The sequence below is a fragment of the Mytilus edulis genome, chromosome 4, assembly GCF_963676685.1.
Source record: "Mytilus edulis chromosome 4, xbMytEdul2.2, whole genome shotgun sequence".
Classification (NCBI taxonomy): domain Eukaryota; kingdom Metazoa; phylum Mollusca; class Bivalvia; order Mytilida; family Mytilidae; genus Mytilus; species Mytilus edulis.
Genome location: NC_092347.1, coordinates 71004585 through 71031095, shown reverse-complemented (window position 1 = coordinate 71031095; position 26511 = coordinate 71004585). Strand labels below are relative to the sequence as shown.

The following is a 26511-nucleotide window of genomic DNA, read 5'->3' as shown; positions in this document are numbered from 1 at the left end:
CACTTAATTTGGTTGTTTGTTGGTTTTGTTTTGTTTTTGTAAATTAGCGCTGAATGGGCACAAGTTCAGAACGGTAAAAGTGACGTCACCCAATTTCAAACTTGATCATCAGACTCAGTGTTTTGTGTTAATAAACATTGTGTATTAATTCAATAACATTTGGTTGAGGCAAACTAAATGTAGAGAGCGGAAATTACAGAATAAACACTACGTCTTTGACCATTTGTAAAGGGGCATAACTCACGAACTATAAAAGAGACGCCCTTCAATTTCAAATTTTATCTGTGTGTTTTAGTAATTGGCATAGTGTATAAGTTGAATTTATAACATTTGGTTGAGGCAAACGGAAACCATTTCTGGGAACGTACCCGACAAACGGACTGGACTGACGGACAAGGGCTAGACTAAACTTCTCCCACGCCTAGCGGCGGGGGCATAAAAAAATGTGTTTGATACCCATAATTCGTGACAGTAACATTTGTATTCCTTTTTCTTAATTTAAAGTCTTCTCAGACAGGCGATTTCCTTCGTGTGTATCGCCAATTAATATATTTTACACAGAAGCAAAAGAATTAGTTTCGGCAACATGGTTAATCGAAGTGTAATACCTAAGATTTTCATCCCTAGGTTTACATTTCGATAAACCATGTTGGCGAAACTATTTCCGTTGCATCTGTGTAAAATGTATCCAGGTACACACACTAATGATATTCACCGCTTAAAAAAACTTTGGTAGAAAATAAAAAATAAAAATATTTCGGTCAAGAAATATGAGAATTAGACATATTTTCCCCCGGAGAGTTTCGGTGTGTAAACTGGGTCACTGGCTAATAAACCCACCCGTTTACACGACAAAAATTTCTAGGTATAGTGTAAAATGCGTTAAAACTAAATTGATTGCGGTCAAGTTTGTTTCACTTTGTCAAAAAGGTTTTAATGAAGAAGATTTTTGTAAAAGTAATAAACAGCGATGGGTGCAGAGTGAGGAAGAAAGCTCTCTTTATTCTGTGTGCCATGTGAGCTAAAAATCTGTGATAATGAATTTTAATCTGAAATTACCAATTACAATAAAAACTGTGATAACGAATTCCACAAATTCGTTATCACAAATTTAATCAGTTTAAACAAATTCTACAATTCGTTATAACGATAAAATCGTTATAACGAATTTATCGTTATCAAAAATTACAAAAAATTGTGATAAGGAATTTAATTCTTAATAACGAATTACAAGATCTGTTATAACGATTTTCACCAATTCATTATCACAAATTTAATCTGTTAAAACGAATTATAAAATTCGAGATAACAATTTAAATTCGTGATTTCGAATTCAAATAATTTTATATTTTTGGGAGGTCCTAAATGGGCTTCCGTAGAAAGCAATACTACTGAATGTTTCACGATTGTCATGTTAATAAGATAAGAAATCCAATAATTAAAAAGATAAAGACAAATATTTTATGTATTGATATCAAACATTTTAATCCAATTCTCTTTACACGGGAATAGTTCCGCCTACTGCATTGAGTGACAGTTTTTCTGATTAATATAAATAGTATATCTTGGAGAATTCTTACAGTTGTTATAAACATGTATAAGCAGTTAATTATTTAAGAGGTAGAAGATTCTTTTCAGAATTATCACAGACTTATTACCTAGGGGTTGGGTAAGCGTTTATCAAAGACAAATTCTCGTCCATTTTCGAGAATATACCGTCCACTTTTAAGGGTATGACGTCACTTTAAAGGGTAGTCTGATGCAACATTAAGGTATAGCGTCCAAGTTTAAAGCCCAAATATGACGTCGGTGTCTCGATGTCCGAATCATACGGTCCAACCTCAAATTCGCGTCCCGATTTCATGGTCGACCATGGCGTCCGCGTTAAGGCCCAAATATGGCGTCGGCGTTCACACCCAGGTCCAAATATAGCGTCAGCGTCCGACTTCCACCTTTATGGGTTCATTCTGTCCAACAAACACTACTGACAACTCTCCACAAGAGACCAAAATGGCACAGAAATTAACAACTATAGGTCACCGTACGGCCTTCAACAATGAGCACAGCCCATACCGCATAGTCACCTATAACAAGTCCCGAAATGACAATGTGAAACAATTTAAACGAAAAAACTAATGACCTAATTTATATACAAAAAATGAACGAAAAACAAATATGTAACATATAAACAAACGACAACCACTGAATTACAGTCTCCTAACTTGGGACAGGCACATACATACAGAATGTGGCGGGGTTAAACATGTTAGCGGGATCCCAAACCTCCAAAAACCTGGGACTTTGGTGTAACAGTACAACATAAGAACGAACTATAAAAATCAGTTGAAAAAGGCTTACTCATCAGATGGAAAAAAATACAAATATATAAGATCCATACAATACATACAGACCATATATCGAAACCAATATATACTAAGCATTCAGCCAATCAAACAAAATGCATCTTAGAACCAAAGATCATTTTCACACTGTATATGGGTTAGAGATCTTAAAACAGAGGTTTTTTTGGACACTGTATATGGGTCAGAGATACAGTTTGTATACAGACTGAATCTAAAAATTAGACCCATAGATAAAGCATACAGAAAATGTATACAGACTGTATATAAGAGCCACAGGCAGTGCACACACTTTATCTTGCAGTAACAGGCAAAACATACAGACTTTTATTTCAACTTGGAACAACTTACAATGCATACATACTGTGTCTCTGATCCATAGACAGTGTTAACCGACTAAATCTAAGATATACCGACAATAGAAGTATCTTAGACTCATAGTCAAAGCATATAAACAATGTATAAAGACTAAGAACGACGTACAATACATAAACTTAATTTAATTTACAACAAAGAAAATGCATACAGACTGTATCTGGGAAGCACAGACAATGCATTGACTGTGTGTAATCAAAGAACCTTTGTGAGCACGCTCACATACTTCACAGCCCGACATTGTCACTAAGCAAACAAAATTTCAACAGATTATTTAGTTCAAACACGCATGAAATTCTGTTGTGTAATTTCAGAAGATATGCAGAAGTATATTTAGGCCGAAATTCTAAGTTCAGAAGGCATAGTTCCTAATTCCTAACAAGAGTACACACGTTGAAATTTCTCGCCTTATTTATGTTGATAGACCTAAATATAAAGTTTTACTACAATTATCACATAAACTTATTAATAACATGACCAAAGAAAATGAGATCAAGGTCATATGACCAAAATGAGGAATACATTTACACCTTACAATCATTCAATACAAATCAGGTCAAGGTCAGATGACACTTGGCACAAAAACTAAACACTGAACAATGAACCTCGAAAATGAGGTCAAGGTCAAATGAGACTTGCGAGGCTGACATCATAAGATATTTCCAGACACCAAATAAAGTTGACCTATTGCATATAGTATTAGAAAAAACGAACAAAACTCAAAAGCTTAACTTTGACCATTGAACCAAGGAAATGAGGTCAAGATCAGATGATACCTGTCAGTTGGACATGTACACCTTACAATCCTTCCATACACCAAATATACAAGACATATTTCATATAATATCTGAGATATAGACTTGACCACCAAAAACTTAACCCTTTTCATTGATCCATGAAATGATGGCGAGGTCAAGTGAAAACTGTCTGATGGGCATGCTGACCAAGGTACGCAAATACTAAACATAGTTACCCATAATATGAGAGAAATTACAAAAAACTTTAACTTTTTTTCAAGTAGTCACTGAACCATGAAAATGAGTTCAAGGACAATGGACATGTGACAGACGGAAACTTCCAAACTTAAGGCATCTGCATTTAAAGTATGGAGCATCCAGGTCGTTCGCCGTCTAAAATATAAAGCTTTTAAGAAGTGAACTAACGCTGTCGCCGCCGCCGCCGAATCACCATTCCTATGTCGAGCTTTCTGCGACAAAAGTCGCAGGCTCGACAAAAACAAGAATGTGTCCATCGTACACCGTTCCCCACTTGCCCTATCATTTTCTTTGTTCAGTGGACCGTGAAATAGGGGAAAAAAACCTTCTTTGGCATTAAGCTTAGAAAAAAACATATTATTGGAAACATATGTACTAAGTTTCAAGTTTATTGGACCTGACCTTCAACAAAAACTACCTTGACCAAAACATTTAACCTGAAGCGAGAAAACGGACGAAGGAGCAGACGCATAGACCGGAAAACTAATGCCCATTTACTATCGTAGGTGGGGCATAAAAAAATTAATCATGATTTTCTGCCAATATGCACATTTACATAGCATGTCCTAACTATCTAAAAAATTCATGAAACTCTGTTGTGGTCTTTAGACAGATTTTATGACAAACTGTTATAGGAGTATATAGGAAATCAATGAATTGATAATTTCATAATTTCCTCATTATCTACAAAGATTTCTAAAACTCTGTTATGTGGTTTCAGAGGAGTTGCAATAACGAGAACAGGACTGACAGACCGATGGATCAAAAACATTGTACCATAAAGAACTTTGTTTGGTTTGGTATAATAAAGGGTCTGCTAAATAATGTAAGGCTGAGATAAATTAGTCATTTGGTCACACCAGTTTTTTGGCGAGGTTCGTTTTGTTCAGTCTGTGATGTTCTTTGTTGTGTTTTGCATTCTGTTGTTTGTTTTTTAATCTTTCTCTTTTTTTGCCGTGGTTTTGTCAGTTTATTATTGACTTATGTGTTTGAATAAGCCTTTAGTATCTTTCGCCTCTCTCTTCGGTCAATTTGATTATGTGGGACATACAGATTTAGACCCAAACTTGTCTCTGATTGTTTCGTGATTATTGCAGATGTAAATCATACTATAAAATTGAGTATGGAAATGGGGAATGTGTCAAGGAGACAACAACCCGACCATAGAGCAGACAATAGCCGAAGGCCACCGATAGATCTTCAATGTAGCGAGAAACTCCCGCACACGGAGGTGTCCGTCAGCTGGCCCCTAAACAAATATGTATACTAGTTCAGTGATAATGGACGTCATACTAAGCTCCGAATTATACACAAGAAACTAAAATTATATATCATACAAGACTAACAAAGGTCAGAGGCTCCTAACTTGGGACAGGCGCAAAATTGCGGCGGGATTAAACATGTTTTTTGAGATCTCAACCCTCACCTATACCTGTAGCCAATGTAGAATAAACAAACGCGAAACAATACGCACAGTAAAACTCAGTTTAAGAGAAGTCCGAGTCCGATGTCAGAATATGAAACAAAAGAAAATAAACAAAATGACAATAATACATAAATAACAACAGACTACTAGCAGTTATTGACATGCCAGAACCAGACCTTAATTAAACTGAGTGAAATATTATGTCTTCATCATATGAATATCAGGCACAATCCCTCCTGTTAGGGGTTTAGTATTATACCGTCATGAAATATACAACCCTCTTATTTACAATATCATTTGATCAACACCTATTTACAAGGGTCTATTTGATATGATTTTTCTCATTGTTGAAAGCTGTATGGTTGCATATAACTGCTTACATCCACTTTATTTGAACTTGAGTGGATACATGTAGGCGTCTCATTGGCAATCATACCACATCTCCGTATTTTTACAGTATTGTATCAGTACTGTTACCTAATAACAGGACAAAACAAGACAGTAATTTGACAAAACTAAAGACATACATACTTGATTTTACTTCTCTAAAGATATAAACAAAATTTTCATAGTTCGTATCTGAACATGTACACAGCCATGGGAATTTTAAGGGACTATATTTCAGTGTGCATATATTTAGTAGCTAATCTGGCTACTTCCTGTTTATCAGACCGGTACCTTAGAAAAGAATTGTGACAATATATCCAATCTTTTCAAAAACCAAAGACTAACGTCACTAGGAGCAGCAGTTAGTTGTCATAGATACTCTAGATAGAAAGATAATCTGCCACTTTTATAAAAGGGACTACACATAGTTTTTGAAAGGGTATAATCGGTTTGTGCCGAAATTACTTTCTTTAGTCCAGAAACTCATTTGTGCTAAATGGTAATCTCCACCCACATTTAGGACTGGCAGTTATTTGTAGTTTTTATCAACAGCTTGCACTTTTTCTAAATTATATTTGCTTCTTTTAAGACTGACCAAAACTGTTTTTTTACCATTGTGGTTTGATTAAGGTAGTGTATATCAAACAGCTGTTGGAAATATTTTGGACAACCCTCTTATTTACAATATCATTTGATCAACACCTAGTGGTCTTTGGTGGTATCTCGCATAACATTAATAAGGTCTTTTTTAAAAGGCAACTTGAAATTATTGGTCCCATATTTATGTGCTATAGCAAATGTATGGGCTGCTGATCTGCATATATGATAGCAATACATTCTTATGTTTTAGATGACCCCTTATTTCTTCACTCTACTTTATAAGATAGAAATAAATGTTATTCCATATTTTATTGGTTTTTTCAAAGGTATCATAATTTAGACATAAAGACAAAACTAAGCACAGTGAAAAAAGTCTACTCTGTCCTGTAAAGTTTGAGATGTTTTTGTTGTTCAATCTTTGTCACTTGTATAGAAACACTAAATCTTGATAACCTACAATAGAAATATTATCACTTTTATTTCAATTCAATTGTTGCAGTTATCATGCATGTAATAGAGAAAATGATAAATTAGACCAGATCTCCAAATTAATAATATTAAAACTAGAGGCTTCAATGAGCCTGTGTCACTCACATGATACTTTTATTTACAATTGATGCATGATACAGAAATTGTCCATACCAACCGTCAGTGTTTACCATACAATACAGTACTTCTATACACTGTCTGTATACAGTATTTGTCGGATTTTGTCCATACCTATCGTCGATGTTTGACATAAAATACAATACTCATATATACCGTATATCAACAGTATTTGTCTATACCTACCGTCGGTGGTTAACATACAATACAGTCCTCCTATATACCGTCTATCAACAGCATTTGTCTATACCTACCATCGGTGGTTAACATACGATATAGTACTCCTTTGCACCGTCCATCAACAGTATTTGTCTATACCTACCGTCGGTGGTTAACATGCAATAAAGTGCTCCAATATACCGTCTATCACCAGTATTTGTCTATACCTACCGTCGGTGGTTAACATACAATATAGTGCTCCTATATATATACCGTCTATCAACAGTATTTGTCTATACCTACCGTCGGTAGTTAACATACAATATAGTGCTCCTATATACCGTGTATCAACAGTATGTGTCTATACCTACAGTCGGTAGTTAACATACAATATAGTGCTCCTATATACTGTCTATCAACAGTATTTGACTATACCTACCGTCGGTAGTTAACATACAATATAGTGCTCCTATATACCATCTATTAACAGTATTTGTCTATACCTACCGTCGGTGGTTAACATACAATATAGTGCTCCTATATACCGTCTATCAACAGTATTTGTCTATACCTACTGTCGGTAGTTAACATAAAATATAGTGCTCCTATATACCGTGTATCAACAGTATTTGTCTATACCTACTGTCGGTAGTTAACATACAATATAGTGCTCCTATATACTGTCTATCAACAGTATTTGTCAATACCTACCGTCGGTAGTTAACATACAATTTAGTGCTCCTATATACCATCTATCAACAGTATTTGTCTATACCTACCGTCGGTTGTTAACATACAATATAGTGCTCCTATATACCGTCTATCAACAGTATTTGTCTATACCTACTGTCGGTAGTTAACATACAATATAGTGCTCCTATATACCGTCTATCAACAGTATTTGTCTATACCTACCGTCGGTAGTTAACATACAATATAGTGCTCCTATATACCGTCTATCAACAGTATTTGTCTATACCTACCGTCGGTGGTTAACATACAATATAGTGCTTCTATATACCGTCTATCAACAGTATTTGTCTATACCTACCGTCGGTGGTTAACAAACAATATAGTGCTCCTACAATGTATATACCGTCTATCAACAGTATTTGTCTATACCTACCGTCGGTGGTTAACATACAACATAGTGCTCCCATATACCGTCTATCAACAGTATTTGTCTATACCTACTGTCGGTAGTTAACATACAATATAGTGCTCCTAAATACCGTCTATCAACAGTATTTGTCTATACCTACCGTCGGAAGTTAACATACAATATAGTGCTCCTATATACCGTCTATCAACAGTATTTGTCTATACCTACCGTCAGTGGTTAACATACAATATAGTGCTCCTATATACCGTCTATCAACAGTATATGTCTATACCTACCGTCGGTGGTTAACATACAATATAGTGCTCCCATAAACCGTCTATCAACAGTATTTGTCTATACCTACTGTCGGTAGTTAACATACAATATAGTGCTTCTATATACCGTCTATCAACAGTATTTGTCTATACCTACCGTCGGTAGTTAACATACAATATATTGCTCCTATATACCGTTTATCAACAGTATTTGGCTATACCTACCGTCAGTGGTTAACATACAATATAGTGCTCCTATATACCATCTATCAACAGTATATGTCTATACCTACCGTCGGTGGTTAACATACAATATAGTGCTTCTATATACCGCCTATCAACAGTATTTGTCTATACCTACCGTCGGTGGTTAACATACAATATAGTGCTCCTACAATGTATATACCGTCTATCAACAGTATTTGTCTATACCTACCGCCGGTGGTTAACATACAACATAGTGCTCCCATATACCGTCTATCAACAGTATTTGTCTATACCTACTGTCGGTAGTTAACATACAATATAGTGCTCCTAAATACCGTCTATCAACAGTATTTGTTTATACCTACCGTCGGTAGTTAACATACCATATAGTGCTCCTATATACCGTCGATCAACAGTATTTGTCTATACCTACCGTCAGTGGTTAACATACAATATAGTGCTCCTATATACCGTCTATCAACAGTATATGTCTATACCTACCGTCGGTGGTTAACATACAATATAGTGCTCCCATCAACCGTCTATCAACAGTATTTGTCTATACCTACTGTCGGTAGTTAACATACAATATAGTGCTTCTTTATACCGTCTATCAACAGTATATGTCTATACCTACCGTCGGTGGTTAACATACAATATAGTGCTCCCATAAACCGTCTATCAACAGTGTTTGTCTATACCTACCGTCGGTGGTTAACATACAATATAGTGCTCCTATATATAAACCGTCTATCAACAGTATTTGTCTATACCTACCGTCGGTGGTTAACATACAATATAGTGCTCCCATATACCGTCTATCAACAGTATTTGTCTATACCTAGTGTCGGTAGTTAACATACAATATAGTGCTCCTATATACCGTCTATCAACAGTATTTGTCTATACCTACCGTCGGTGGTTAACATACAATATAGTGCTCCTATATACCGTCTATCAACAGAACTTGTCTATACGTACCGTCGGTGGTTAACATACAATATAGTGCTCCCATAAACCGTCTATCAACAGTATTTGTCTATACCTACTGTCGGTAGTTAACATACAATATAGTGCTCCTATATACCGTGTATCAACAGTATATGTCTATACCTACAGTCGGTGGTTAACATACAAAATAGTGCTCCAATATACCGTCTATCAACAGTATTTGTCTATACCTACCGTCGGTAGTTAACATATAATATAGTGCTCCTATATACTGTCTATCAACAGTATTTGTCTATACCTACCGTCGGTAGTTAACATACATGTACAATATAGTGCTCCTATATACCATCTATCAACAGTATTTGTCTATACCTACCGTCGATGGTTAACATACAATATAGTGCTCCTATATACCGTCTATCAACAGTATTTGTCTATACCTACTGTCGGTAGTTAACATACAATATAGTGCTCCTATATACCGTTTATCAACAGTATTTGTCTATACCTACCGTCGCTGGTTAACATACAATATAGTGCTCTTTGATACCGTCTATCAACAGTATTTGTCTATACCTACTGTCGGTAGTGGCTCCTATATACCGTCTATCACCAGTATTTGTCTATACCTACCGTCGGTGGTTAACATAAGATATAGTGCTCCTATATACCGTCTATCAACAGTATTTGGCTATACCTTAGTACCGTCAGTGGTTAACATATAATATAGTGCTCCTATATACCGTCTATCACCAGTATTTGTCTATACCTACCGTCGGTGGTTAACATACAATATAGTGCTCCCATATACCGTCTATCAACAGTATTTGTCTATACTTACTGTCGGTAGTTAACATACAATATAGTGCTCCTATATACCATCTATCAACAGTATATGTCTATACCTACCGTCGTTGGTTAACATACAATATAATGCTCCCATATACCGTCTATCAACAGTATTTGTCTATACCTACCGTCGGTGGTTAACATACAATATAGTGCTCCTACAATGTATATACCGTCTATCAACAGTATTTGTCTATACCTACCGTCGGTGGTTAACATACAACATAGTGCTCCCATATACCGTCTATCAACAGTATTAGTCTATACCTACTGTCGGTAGTTAACATACAATATAGTGCTCCTAAATACCGTCTATCAACAGTATTTGTCTATACCTACCGTCGGAAGTTAACATACAATATAGTGCTCCTATATACCGTCTATCAACAGTATTTGTCTATACCTACCGTCAGTGGTTAACATACAATATAGTGCTCCTATATACCGTCTATCAACAGTATATGTCTATACCTACCGTCGGTGGTTAACATACAATATAGTGCTCCCATAAACCGTCTATCAACAGTATTTGTCTATACCTACTGTCGGTAGTTAACATACAATATAGTGCTTCTATATACCGTCTATCAACAGTATTTGTCTATACCTACCGTCGGTAGTTAACATACAATATATTGCTCCTATATTCCGTTTATCAACAGTATTTGTTTATACCTACCGTCGCTGGTTTACATACAATATAGTGCTCTTTGATACAGTCTATCAACAGTATCTGTCTATACCTACTGTCGGTAGTTGCTCCTATATACCGTCTATTGTCTATACCTACCGTCGGTGGTTAACATAAGATATAGTGCTCCTATATACCGTCTATCAACAGTATTTGGCTATACCTACCGTCAGTGGTTAACATACAATATAGTGCTCCTATATACCATCTGTCAACAGTATATGTCTATACCTACCGTCGGTGGTTAACATACAATATAGTGCTTCTATATACCGTCTATCAACAGTATTTGTCTATACAGTACAGCCTGTGACATTCTCTTAATTATGTCCACCCTCTTGCATGGTCAACATCCAATGGTGGCCATTTATTGGGGTATTCAATTTTGAGATGTTGGCCATTTATTGGGGTCATAAAACATAGGTTGATGTTTTATCTAATAATGTTACCTGTTGTAATCAATCAGGGTTGAAGTTTTCAACTTGTATGTTTCTTTAAAATTTACCTGTACAGGTAACTTAGGTTTCTTTCAAAATTGACATTTCATCTTTTTTTGAAAATGTAGAAGACATTGTTTTATTTTAGTCTTTGTTAATATTTTTGATTTTTCTGTCTTTTGAATTTATTCAAACTCATTTTTTTTATTTTTTTATTTGTTCTTATTAATTTTTGTATGATTTTGTTTCTTATTCTTTTAATGTCTCCTTAGTAAGAATCTTGAGAAGCAAAAAGACAATAAAATATCAAAGATAAAGTTATTGACTAGCATTTGAAAGACAATTAACAGACTTTAATTTTTTTTTTAAAGCAAAAAAAAAAATTAATGTACAACGTATTTAATCGTTTATTTGCATTATTTAATGAATTATCATTAATAATAACTAATAATCAAGCAAATGATATTTTTAAAGAAACCATGAAGGAAGTAATTTTTAGCAAGCCTGTTTCTTAACATTATAAAATGATCAGACAATATCAATCCTCTTATAATAAATTTTTATAACATCTATTATTCAGGAAAACTACAAACATCATTATATGATTTTAAAAAAGGAAAAAACTAGTTTTGTCTATCTTTTTTTTTTTAATCTGAAATCAGGAGTTAACATAATGGACATGTTGAAGAGACTTATTTTCCAAAAAAATATTTAAAGAAAAAAACTGTCTTCTTTTGCCTTTTTTAAACAAATGTGAACTTATTAAATATGGCAACTTCAGTTTACATGTAGCTAATATCTGTCAGTTAAAAGCCAAAATTTGACAAAATACACTTATATAGATGGTTACACTTTTATGGTCTATTAATTAAATCATTTTTTTCTGTGTACATTTATATTGTTGGAAGTGCTGGACTGGTATGATACATATTCTTGGTATACATTTGCAAATATTTCCCTAAACCCAGGTCTTTTAGATAAAGTTAACAATTTCAGAGACTTGAATGAATTAAGACATTAAAACCCTTGATGAAAAATCAATTTAAAGAAAAATATAAGAACATTTTTGAAAATAGATTTAAGAATAAAAACTTTGGTAAAAACTGTATACTCAAATGTGTCACATAGAGAGTTAGTGGTCATAACTTAGAAATAGAAAATAGTGGACAATATAAAATTCCTAGAAAAGATAGAATATGTAAACTTCGCCACTTGCTGGACAATGAAGACCACTCCTTCCTTAATTGTAAAATTAACAAAATAACTTGAGATAATCTATTTGAAAATTGTTTACCTTCTCATAATAATGTTTCTTACCCAAGAACAAAAGTGAAAGAAATGCTAAACCTTTATTACATGAATATGTTGAAAATATTGGCTCCCTTATAAAATAGTCATTATTAAAACTGAGGGCAGAAACCTAAAAAAAAATCCATGTGTTTTAATTTCTTATAGAATTGTTAATTCTTTGCATTGCCATTATAATTGTGTTTTTGTTTGTTTGGTTTTTTTTGTCACAAACTAAATACCATATGTTTATATGACAAAACAAATATTATCAAATTTTGTTGAATTAATGAATATTTTGAATATATTTCTTCAATAGAGAAATAAGGAATTGCCTAAATTTTATTTAGAATAAGTTCTAAAGACAATCTTTAACATTTGTAAAACAGTATTGAATGCAGATAAGTCTATCTACCATGTCTACTATGATTTAAATATAAATCATTTTGATTTAAGAAAATTAATTTGAGAAACAACTTTTCAATAGAAAAAGGCAGGCATTTGGAAGATGGTATTCATTTATTCTTCACTTATCATAAAGTACATGTAAAAAATAGCTTAAATTGATTAGAAAGGTATAATGTCAAAACAAATAGTCATGAGTCAAATTAAAAAAAAAAAATCAGCAAAATTTATTCAACTATTTATATTATTTTATTTTTGAATTTTCTTGTCATAATCACAGTAATTAAATTTCACAAACACACATACATGTATATTTTACCTGAGACACATGACCTGTAAGTTATATAATTTTAACACTTCAATGCAGTCAAGATTTCCCTTTACCCTTGACTAGTTTTTGATTAATACCTTGTGTATTAATTAAGCGACAGGGGGTATGATGATGAACATATAGGGCCACCATGGTGAACATAATTTTTATGGCCACCATGAATAAGATAATGTCACAGGTAGTACTGTACCTACCGTCGGTGGTTAACATACAATATAGTGCTCCTACAATGTATATACCGTCTATCAACAGTATTTGTCTATACCTACCGCCGGTGGTTAACATACAACATAGTGCTCCCATATACCGTCTATCAACAGTATTTGTCTATACCTACTGTCGGTAGTTAACATACAATATAGTGCTCCTAAAGACCGTCTATCAACAGTATTTGTCTATACCTACCGTCGGTAGTTAACATACCATATAGTGCTCCTATATACCGTCGATCAACAGTATTTGTCTATACCTACCGTCAGTGGTTAACATACAATATAGTGCTCCTATATACCGTCTATCAACAGTATATGTCTATACCTACCGTCGGTGGTTAACATACAATATAGTGCTCCCATAAACCGTCTATCAACAGTATTTGTCTATACCTACCGTCGGTAGTTAACATACAATATAGTGCTTCTTTATACCGTCTATCAACAGTATATGTCTATACCTACCGTCGGTGGTTAACATACAATATAGTGCTCCCATAAACCGTCTATCAACAGTGTTTGTCTATACCTACCGTCGGTGGTTAACATACAATATAGTGCTCCTATATATATACCGTCTATCAACAGTATTTGTCTATACCTACCGTCGGTGGTTAACATACAATATAGTGCTCCCATATACCGTCTATCAACAGTATTTGTCTATACCTAGTGTCGGTAGTTAACATACAATATAGTGCTCCTATATACCGTCTATCAACAGTATTTGTCTATACCTACCGTCGGTGGTTAACATACAATATAGTGCTCCTATATACCGTCTATCAACAGAATTTGTCTATACGTACCGTCGGTGGTTAACATACAATATAGTGCTCCCATAAACCGTCTATCAACAGTATTTGTCTATACCTACTGTCGGTAGTTAACATACAATATAGTGCTCCTATATACCGTGTATCAACAGTATATGTCTATACCTACCGTCGGTGGTTAACATACAAAATAGTGCTCCAATATACCGTCTATCAACAGTATTTGTCTATACCTACCGTCGGTAGTTAACATAGAATATAGTGCTCCTATATACCTTGTATCAACAGTATGTGTCTATACCTACTGTCGGTAGTTAACATATAATATAGTGCTCCTATATACTGTCTATCAACAGTATTTGTCTATACCTACCGTCGGTAGTTAACATACATGTACAATATAGTGCTCCTATAAACCATCTATCAACAGTATTTGTCTATACCTACCGTCGATGGTTAACATACAATATAGTGCTCCTATATACCGTTTATCAACAGTATTTGTCTATACCTACCGTCGCTGGTTAACATACAATATAGTGCTCTTTGATACCGTCTATCAACAGTATTTGTCTATACCTACTGTCGGTAGTGGCTCCTATATACCGTCTATCACCAGTATTTGTCTATACCTACCGTCGGTGGTTAACATAAGATATAGTGCTCCTATATACCGTCTATCAACAGTATTTGGCTATACCTTAGTACCGTCAGTGGTTAACATATAATATAGTGCTCCTATATACCGTCTATCACCAGTATTTGTCTATACCTACCGTCGGTGGTTAACATACAATATAGTGCTCCCATATACCGTCTATCAACAGTATTTGTCTATACTTACTGTCGGTAGTTAACATACAATATAGTGCTCCTATATACCATCTATCAACAGTATATGTCTATACCTACCGTCGTTGGTTAACATACAATATAATGCTCCCATATACCGTCTATAAACAGTATTTGTCTATACCTACTGTCGGTAGTTAACATACAATATAGTGCTTCTATATACCGTCTATTAACAGTATTTGTCTATACCTACCGTCGGTGGTTAACATACAATATAGTGCTCCTATGTACTGTCTATCAACAGTATTTGTCTATACCTACCGTCGGTGGTTAACATACAATATAGTGCTCCCATATACCGTCTATCAACAGTATTTGTCTATACCTAGTGTCGGTAGTTAACATACAATATAGTGCTCCTATATACCGTCTATCAACAGTATTTGTCTATACCTACCGTCGGTAGTTAACATACAATATAGTGCTCCTATATACCGTCTATCAACAGTATTTGTCTATACCTACCGTCGGTGGTTAACATACAATTTAGTGCTCCTATATACCGTCTATCACCAGTATTTGTCTATACCTACCGTCGGTGGTTAACAAGGAATATAGTGCTCCTATATAACGTCTATCAACTGTATTTGTTTATACCTACTGGCGGAGGTTAACATAGAATATAGTGCTCCTATATACCAAGAGGGATAACGGATCTGCATCTAGAATTTATCATGCTGCCCTTTTTTTGGTGTTTAAAATTCTTGTTATCCCTCAATTTTTACATTCATCCCAAATAATACAACAGTAGTCAATTAGGGGCAGAACACCCATTGTATTATGTATTCTTGCAGTTATATAAAAAAAATGTATTTAAGAAAGATGGTATATTCTGGATGATATATTAGCACAACCTTGGTCAATTTGATTTCTCCAGTTACTTAGTGGGCTGTCAATTTTGAAACTAATATTTTTTCACATGAAGAATTTTGTAATACTTTAATTTATTATCAAGTTTGGTTGAAAAGTCTGAATAGTTTCTGCTTTGTTCCAGTAATCAAACATTTTGTTTCATTTGCATCTATGAACATGTTATTCATTTTACACCACTCTTCAACCCTGTATAAATCTTCTTGAACATCATCATTTATATTTTCTAGATGTTTCCCCCTGATTTATGAATAGTGGTGTCATCAGCATATACAACGATATAGGTCTGTTTCACAATTTTTAATGCATAAGGGAAGGTCATTTATAAATAGCACAAACAATAGAGGACAAGGTATAGAACATTGGGGAACACCAAATTTTACATGTTGTTGTTCAGAGTTAACATTACAAATGTATACCTTTTGTTATTCAGGTACGACTTAAAAAAACTAACAGTAGTCTCACTAAATCCATACATGTAGAGCTTTAAACAAAGAAAGTCATATTCTACCAAATCAAAAGCTTTTTTTTTTAAATCTTGATAAAATTGCTAGGTTTAAATTACCATCTTTCATTTCTTGCAACCATGTGTCAATGATATTAAATAAATGTCAAGCTCAATCCAGTATATATTCCTAGTTATGGACAAATGATAATGCTATTAAAAATACCAAATCATAACCAGTGCTTTTCTCTTTTTCTATTTACAGTATATGACTAGGTAATAATGATTACTTTTTTCAACTATTTTCATACTTTTTTGTTTCCTCTGCTTTTGTATCAAGGGCATAATTGTTTATGGCAAACTAAGCATCTGCATAATCAAACTATTCCTAACTATACTCTACCTCAAATTCTGGAAACTGCAAAATTTTTGTCATAGCAGTCTTATGGTAGCTGAACTATTTCTATTTTTTGTAAATCTGGATTAATAAGTCTTTTGTCACATTCTGGGGCTATAGAAAAAAAACATTACAGAATTATCAAAATTATGTGTGTATAATGTTTGTGTACAGTCATTCAACTAAAAAAGGACAAAAATTATTTTTTTGTGTATAAATAAATAATTGTGATTTTAATGTCTTAATATTATAAAAAAAACTTCAAAAGATTAAATTTAAATTATAATCTAAACATGAAAGAGCACATATAAATCAACCTTTTACTCAGATTTATATCTAAAACCAGTTATAACTAGCTATAATATCTTTGACTTCACAAATATCATCATCTAATTTTACAAATCAGTATTTATTTGGTGGCACTTCCTGCACACTAAGTATGTTATGCCTTAGGTTTAATTTTGATGCAATCACATTTCAGAAGGTACATGTCTTGAACTGTTTAAATGAATAAATTACAGTACGTTTTAAACTCAGTTTAGGCTGACCTGAGGTCAATAGTCTTAAACAATGTCATCAAACTATCAGTTTTACTGTAATATATTGATATTGTGACATTTATGGGAAAGAGCATATGAGTTAGTCATATTGGTCAATACAATGGAAAGTTTATAGCTGAGACTACTATAACACTATGTGTTATACTAGTAGTCTCAGTTTATAACTATGTTAATGTCAATTATATACATGACATAATAATTAAATCATTTAAAAAACTATTCCAAAGATTTCTCTCAAATCATGTTTACATTTTTTTAGAGAAGAGTCTGTCTGAAATATATTCAGGGGTAGTCCAAATAGTTATGACTTCTTAAAAAGCTATATTATGGGGAAAAAGGGGGGGGGGGGGTCTATTATGTTTTTTTTCATACAGGAGGAAGACGTCAAAGCAAAAAAAAAACCCAACAAAACAAAATAAAATAATAGCTTGTCAAGACGTCCTTATATCATAAAAATTTGGTCTAATTTTGGGATAATACATTTAACTTCCTTTGATGTCGGGGAGGGGATAAGTTTTGACGATTAATTATTCTTGAAACTAACAATAAAAAAAGGGGGGGGGGGGTGTTACTATATCAAATTTACCCAGTTTGGAGACAATAAATATTTAAAATCTAACCATAAACTCCAATGTTCCTGCTTTTTTTAGCAGAACAAACACGATGGCATTCTCGTCTCTGTTGTAATCAATAGTTAACTCATTTCTTCTTCCAGGTTATTTCTTAATCAATTATGATTATCAGCTGTCTATCTATTTACCATGTTTATGTTAAACTGGTCCGTAATTCCATCGTAGTGTATCGATTACTGAACACAACAAGGATCCAGTTTATTAAACGTATATAATATACAAGGTTCCTGAGTCAGTAACCGTAACTATCACCGTGCTTTGTGCGCATGCGCAAGAAACACCAACTACAAGGATAAAACAGGGTATACAGTTCCGTAATTTCGTATATTTTTCTTATCTTCATACTAAAGAGCTCCAAAAGTAGGCGTGCTTAGGTGCACTGGGCGGGTCTAAAAACCGACTCTCGGTGGTTAACGTCTCTCGATGGTTAACTTTAAGTGCCTACCATCTTTTTACCGCTATTAAGTTAATGTAATCGAGACACATCACCCATTGAGATGCTGAGTAATATTCGGTAAGAATTATTTACAAGGAGTTATGACAAATTATAGAAATTAAGGTTAATTGAGACAGAACAACAAATTACTTTATTTCGTATTTAATTACCCTAAAAAAAATCAGTGTCAAAAATTTAGTGAGGCACTTGCTTCACTTGCTTCACTTGCTTCAATAGTAGTTACGGCCTTGTGTCACTCTCCTTTCTTTAAACTATATTATATATATATATATGAATATGAATAACTACAATGTATATAAATATGAATAACTACAATTTATATAAATATGAATAACTAAATTTATATGAATATGAATAACTACATTATATGAATATGAATAAATGGTAATTATGTCCTCGCACATGTAACTGTTTATTTTAATATGACGCATTTTTTTTGCCTACGTTTTTTACCAATCAACTATATGAGTACATGTAACAATGCATGATGGACAACTACGTGGTGTTTACGATCAACAATGAACACGTGCTATTTGTTAAAATACAACACAAAAAAGTCATGTTTACATGCATTGCGGGATAAACAGTTTCGCTTAGTTTTTCATTTTTTATATCCATATTTATAGTCCGTGATATAAAGTATTCGTTCCATTCTCGGATTAACAAACATTACAAACATTTATTTATATGCGAAGAAACGAGTGAATTACCCGAAATTTTATTCGAATAGTAAGAAAAAAATAAGGGATCCTTGGACTTTGTACTTTGGCCTGGTTCATAAAAAAGGGAAAGACTTAACTTTTAAAATTTTGATGGATTCAGTCGAGGATTATGCCAGGCAATGGGCTAATCGTGAGATGGAAGACGTAGACACTCTTTCCGAATGGATTAAGGCAGTGAGGTCGTTGATACAAATTGGAATTAAGAAACTGAATGGGTCTATCAATGCCCATGCTACGTCAATCTTTAAAGACCCTAATGTTGCAAAACACTTATCCTACCTTCATGACAAATATTTTTGTTGTCCCCGCAGATAAATCCCCAAACAACATCGTTTTTGTGTGTAAAACTCATTACATTAACTGTTTGATAAACGAATTAGGCATTGATAATTCACTTGGAAACCCAACATATACGCTCACGACACTTACCAAAGAGGAAATCCTGGATAATCTGTTCTATGTTTCTTTGGAATTTCAACCAAAGATGATCAACTGGAAATTCCATCACTGTATTGGATACCTAAACTGCATAAGTGTCCTTACAAACAACGGTATATTGCTGGGTCTTCCAAGTGCTCCACGAAACCTCTAAATCTAAATTATTAACATCTATTTTATCAGCAATCAAAGACAGCCTTCAAAGTTATTGTGAAACTGCCTATTTTGGAGGTGGCGTGAATCAGATGTGGATACTTAAAAATTACAAAGATCTTTTAGAGTACATACAATCTAACTCTCTTTCATCTTGTAATAGTATTAAAACATTTGACTTTTCTACACTTTATACAAGTATTTCAAATTCCAAACTAAAAGACAAATTGAAAGAGTTGGTATTGCTTTGTTTCGTAAAAAAGAATGGCCAACGAAGATACAAGTATCTTGTCTTAGGAAGGGATAAATCCTACTTTGTAAAGGATCACTCTGATTCAAACAAAAAATTCTCTGAAACTGACGTTATCAAGATGCTTGATTTCTTGATTGACAACATATAATAATTTGTTACGTTCGGAGGACGTGTTTTTCAACAGACTATCGGCATTCTAATGGAAACGAATTGTGCCCCTCATCTTGCCGACTTGTTTCTTTATTATTATGAGGCCGACTTCATACAGGAACTTCTTAGAAAGAAAGATAAGAAGTTAGCAATAACTTTTGAGATGGATTGACTGATTTAAGCTTCTCCCATTCTATGCTATTCAAAGAAGTTTTCAACGGCGGGATTGGAGCGTGAAATAACAAAACAATCATTCAGTTAACGCACTCCTCTAAAAATAACTGAAGTTTACTCACTAGAACAACAAAGGATTTACCATTCATGTTAACATTGTTATTGTACTTTTCCATAGCCTGTTAGCCTGGAAACTTGCTATAACCACTTTGTAGACCGAGAACAAAATCCAAGAATGTGTCCATAGTAAACGGCTGGGCATTTGCTTTATCATATTCTATGTTCAATGGACCGTAAAATTGGGCTCAAACTCCAAAATGACATAAAATTAGAAAGATAATGGTATAGGAAACATGAGTAGAGCACAGGACGTTTGCGCTTTTGTACCTGTTAAGTGATAGGACATTTGCGCTCCAAATACTATATTCCCAAGCCCGAATAAAAGAGGAGGGAAGTCATAAAAACAAAATATTGCAAAAGCGCAAATGTCCTTTTTTCAAAAAGCGGACATGTCTTATGATTTGAAGAGCAAGAATCCAAAATAAAGAGCGCAAATGTTCTATGAAAAAGCGCAAACATTCCGCGCCGCATGAGTACTAAGATTCAAGTTGGTTTGACACCAACTTAATCTACCTTGACCAAAAACTTTAATCTGAAGCGAGCATTATCATTTTCTATGTTCAGTATTAGAGGGAACATGTGACTCTCTGACCATGTTTGCCATTGTCAGATTTATTCTTTTATAGATATCTAAAATATAAGATACAAAACGCATTTTACCTTATGCTTTTTTGCCATGGCGATAATTTGTTGATGCTTCGGGATTATTGTTATACTATAAACCATAAGTATTATTAACCACAAGTTTGGTTGAAATAAGTATTTCAGGCAATAATAAGGCCATAGGAGAAACAAAAACAACATTTAAATTGAATGATACTTTGAAATTCAGGCTTAAAAGTAAATGTGAGTATATTATAATAAACAGCTGCGCCATGAGCGCATGCTTCGCCATGAGCGTTTTCTAAGAATAAAGTACAATAACGTAAATGTCATATCATAAATTCATAAAAAAAAAATAGAGGGAGGTTATCTAAATAGATATAAACCAGTCATCAAAGTTTAATGGAAACTGCTCAAAGCACTTTAAAGGTACTGTTCGAAAACTGAAAATCACCCCTTTTTTATGAATAAAATCCCAAAACTTGGAAACGTAAAATCTAACGTTCCTAAAAATCAAAAGGGAAGCTTACGTCTAAAGATAAACGGGCGTATACAAACATATTTGTATACGAACTTAAAAAACGAAATTGGACTAAACTTGCAATTTTCCCTTTCAAAGTAGGTTATGTGTGTTTGTAAAGTTAATTTTTCATCCACACATCTCAACCTTACCTGTCTTGTTAGACTGCCATGCTTATCACACTTTAATATGCAAACAGCTACTTTAGGTGATTCAATGAAGTCAATGGATATACGACTATATTCTCTATCGTATTTTTCTGCTGGAAAGTATTTTGTCTCAGCTGCAACGTTGAATTTAAATCCTTCATTAATGGCATGATAAACCTTGACTTTTGGATAATATCGATTAAAACCAAGTCTACTACAAAGACTACCATACCTCGGGAAAACATTTGGTAAATATGAGGATTCACGTATATAACCTACAACGAAAATATATTACACACTCTTTATATACAAGACGAAGAAATGATGATAAACGTAATCAATTGATCAATTCAAACTTGATTGAAGTTTAAAATAATAAGGCAAATTGAATATATAATATAAACGTTCTTTTTTGTGCGATCATCTGTGCGATCATCCTCGGCTTATTGAATCGAGGCATGACGGAATGGAGCATTGACTGCATGTTTATTTAGCTCAAAATGTAAAAAACGAAAAAAATGTGTATTCAACGAGCTAAATAAACATGCAGTCTATGTTCCCCTCCGCCATGCTTCGATTCTACGGAACGCCATGACTGTCTTATGTTGATGATCAGCATTATACTGCAATCAGCTATTTTACTTTACACGTCAATGACCTCAACTAACTTAAAAGCCCCGCCTACTTAATTACCGGAACTACTCTATTTCAACAACAACGTCACGTCACAACCATGACGACGTGTAGGAAGGACTAGTAACAATGGTCAAACTTTTATGAATTTAAACTTGTTATGTCTTCAAATTGGTAATTTATATATAATACCATGTTTATTAAATGTTATTAATTAAGTTCATTTTCCCTTTCTAATTCCTTAAACTGTCAATGTCTTACCGCCTGGACTACGCTCATAAGGAAATACCCTAAAATGGGAAGAAAGGGAAATTCCAAACACTTTTTTTTTAACAATACTTGTTGCATATTTTTTTTATTATTTATTTTTTTATCGATTTCAGTATAAAGACAATATGCGTAAAGTGTCTTGAAATATGAAATTTATTTGTATTCGGCACGAAACGGGGAAAATGCTCTGTAAAACCTCGCATTTCCCCCGTTTCCCCCGTTTCTAAGCCTCATACAAATAAATTTCATATTTCAAGACACTATCCGTATATATACGTTTTTTTGTCGATGAAGGTGATGATCAGTGATGGTGATGATGATGATTGATGTATGTGAGGGTGGTGGTTCAGATTCCGTAAAAATCCTGGGTTTTTTTTAGCGGAAATTACCGAATCCATTCAAAATGGTAATGCCCCGCAAACATTACAAATTGTAACAGTTGTTGAAGTCATGTTATCAAGGTAATTCGATTGAAAAATTTATCAGAAAATATTACGCCTGCTATTGTCTGCAAATTGGACAGACATAATTTTATTAATTTATGGGAAGTTCTTTTTGAGGGAATGATGAAACTAAGAGTTGAATGACAGAGCTAGTACTGTTCATCGTAAGACTGAATGCGCATGGCATAATGTAAGTTAAATAATGAAGAAATATCGAAGGAAATTGCGTATAATATATGCCTCCAGTTCATTTCCTACTGAAGAATTTTAGCAAGGTGCCACTTTATAGTCAGTACTCAGTTTAAAAAAGCTTGAATGCATTTTAGAGGGCCCTCATGGGGTTTTTGATTATGTGATTACTTGGCCGTTTTTTTAATGATTATTTGATTATTAAGCCAAATATTTCATGATTATTTGATTACCTAGGACTGTATTTTTAGTTTATGATTATTTGATTACTAAAGATAAGCAAATATTTAATGATTATGTGATTATATTGGCAAAAAAATGGTGATTATGTGATTACTAGGACCCCCCCATGAGGGGCCTCATTTTAAATGATATTGTCGGCTTTCTATAAGACCTAACTCCCATATTACGCTATCTTAATATATATGCTGTGATAGATTCATTATTTAGCATCGACTTTTAGAATTTTGCATTTTTACATGATTAAGTAACAGATATGAAAAATGCAGTTTAAAGAATTTCATTGTAGGTGTTTAACATAACTTTACATCAATTATTCCAAATTATTTACAAGCTTTTAAACACGTCAAGAAGTTTGTATTCTAAATATGAGCAGCAGACTTATATAAAGATATAAACATTCATAAGAAAAACTTCCCTTTTCACGAACCCAGTTACATGTTTGCTTGTCATGTTTTGGAATTTTTGTCAGATTTTCGAAATCCTCTGGTGTTATCCATTTGAATACCTTAAAAAATTAGCTCATGAACCCCCGGTTTTCTTTTTATAAATCTTTAACATGTATAATTATAAGCCAGTTGATAAAGTCTTATAAAATCTTATTTATTTTTAATAGTTTTTGAGAACTTTAACTGGTCAATGATAAAGCTAAGAAAAATCAAGAGTGAACATTTTCCCGCCAAAATTCCAATGGCTAATATCTCGAAAACAAGCATATTGACCCCTATATTTATTTTGCTTTTTTGATTCCTCAATTAATCCCCCATCAATATAAAATTATACTATTTTATGGAAAGTTATTTATTTTAAAACTCAGCAGCAAACATCCTAAACATTTTCATTAATAGTAATTATCTCTCCGAAAAACGTATTTGTGGGAGTGAGTCATGCACGGTTAATATATATATATATATGTCGTGTACAAGTTGCGATTTTGTACAGGTTATAACATGTACAAAAATATTGTACATGTTATAACTTGTATAATGCAAAAATACAAGTTATGACATGTACAAAAGTACCTCATACATGTTATAACCTGTACAAAATATTGCTTAAAAATGGTTTTAACTTGTACAAACTCGAAAAATAAGGATATTTTTCTATTATCGCAACAGATGATATTGACCTCAATAACATTTTTATTATTCCTTCATGTTAGTGTGTTTTGTCCTTTTTTGATACAGTTAATGTCCAGGGGTCAGTATTACGAAACATTCCTAAGACCTGTCATAAGATATATCTTAGGACATGTCTTATGATCCTCTTATGACTACCTATGAACATATCTTTATTTGATGAATTATAATTGTGAGTGTCCACTTTGAAGGCAATAGCAAAATACTTTCATTTTAGTTGACACTAAAAGACATAAGAGGATAACCAGGATAGATGTGTCTACAAATAAAATTGGGAATTGAAATAGGCTATGTGTCTAAGACCTTGAAGAACCCGCCCATGGAGCAGACAACATCCAAAGGCCACAAATCGACATGCTTTCAAAGTAGAGGATATATATTTAAAACATCAAAATGAGATTCGTCTCGTGCAATGATCCTATAGTTTATAAACAAAAATTGAGTTATAAATTTACATAAGTCATGCTGAAGGCCAACAATGTTGAAGAGTATTTTCCAAAATAATTAGGAATCGTTCTCAAATTTTTTGGAAGAATTTAGTTACTAGTATCTAATGTAATTGTCATTGAGGAATGCAAGCTTTAAGTAAATAGTTTCACACTTATGTACAAATGTAAGCCATGATAGACTGCATAAATCATACAATTAGATGAAAACACATTTTGCCAACATAAGTCATGAAACATATATTTCTGAAAGTTTGTAATCATTGTCCTCTACAGAAAAAGACACGTTCTGGCCTATTTATTGTTGTTCTTTATGCATTGGTGAATTTAAATATATATTTTACTTCATTAAGATTTATTTTAAATTTTGTACAAGTTAAAACCATTTTTAAGCAATATTTTGTACAGGTTATAACATGTATGAGGTACTTTTGTACATGTTATAACTTGTATTTTTGCATTATACAAGTTATAACATGTACAATATTTTTGTACATGTTATAACTTGTACAAAATCGCAACTTGTACACGACATATATATATATATATTAATAAAGTAGTATGCTTGCACAGGCACTTGTCTTACAATTTTTTTCTCGATATACCCTAATATAACACAAATTACTTAACTAAAATTTTGAAAAATGTCACCCGGTCGCGAAATTCCGTATTATGCCGATTTCTCAGTTGCCAACCCCACTAAAACTTGTTAAGTCTTAAATCTAAATTGATTTTTCTACACAATGATGTATAACACGCCTACATTTGTTGTCGGAATCATCCGTAGCAATCCTACCCAAGTATGACAATCGTATATACTAATTATTTCTTCTACCGACACCAATTTGGAAACAAACGTCTCGCAGTAAAAGATAATTTCCTACTCTCAAGGTCTAAATGTTTTTCGGAGTTATCTGATCTTATTTCATTATCGACTCCTAGAAATGAACGATGGACAATAAGTCCGTGAATTTTTCTTGTTACCTGATTGGAAGATATTACGAGACGTGAATAATCAAAGTTTATAAGTCAAGAGAGAGTCTGAATGATATTAATAAAATTAGAAAATCTGATTTCTAAAAAACATCGTTAGTTAAAGTCTTAAGTGTTATACTTAAGACTTTCCTAAGTGCAATCCTATGACAATTTCACAAAGCATATCGTAAGTTTTAATCCTACACTTAGGACCACTCTTACGATTAAATATTAAGTCTTATCTTAC

The 26511-nt window shown here is 33.4% G+C and overlaps 1 long non-coding RNA gene across 1 annotated transcript; it reads right to left on the bottom strand.

The window, feature by feature from the left end:
- Positions 1-6437: 6437 nt before the first annotated feature.
- LOC139520400 (uncharacterized) lies at positions 6438-18335 on the bottom strand. Its single transcript, XR_011663879.1, has 3 exons — positions 18179-18335; positions 17005-17112; positions 6438-6596 (listed from the first exon to the last, which is right to left on the bottom strand). It is a non-coding gene; the product is annotated as an uncharacterized lncRNA (long non-coding RNA).
- Positions 18336-26511: the final 8176 nt, after the last annotated feature.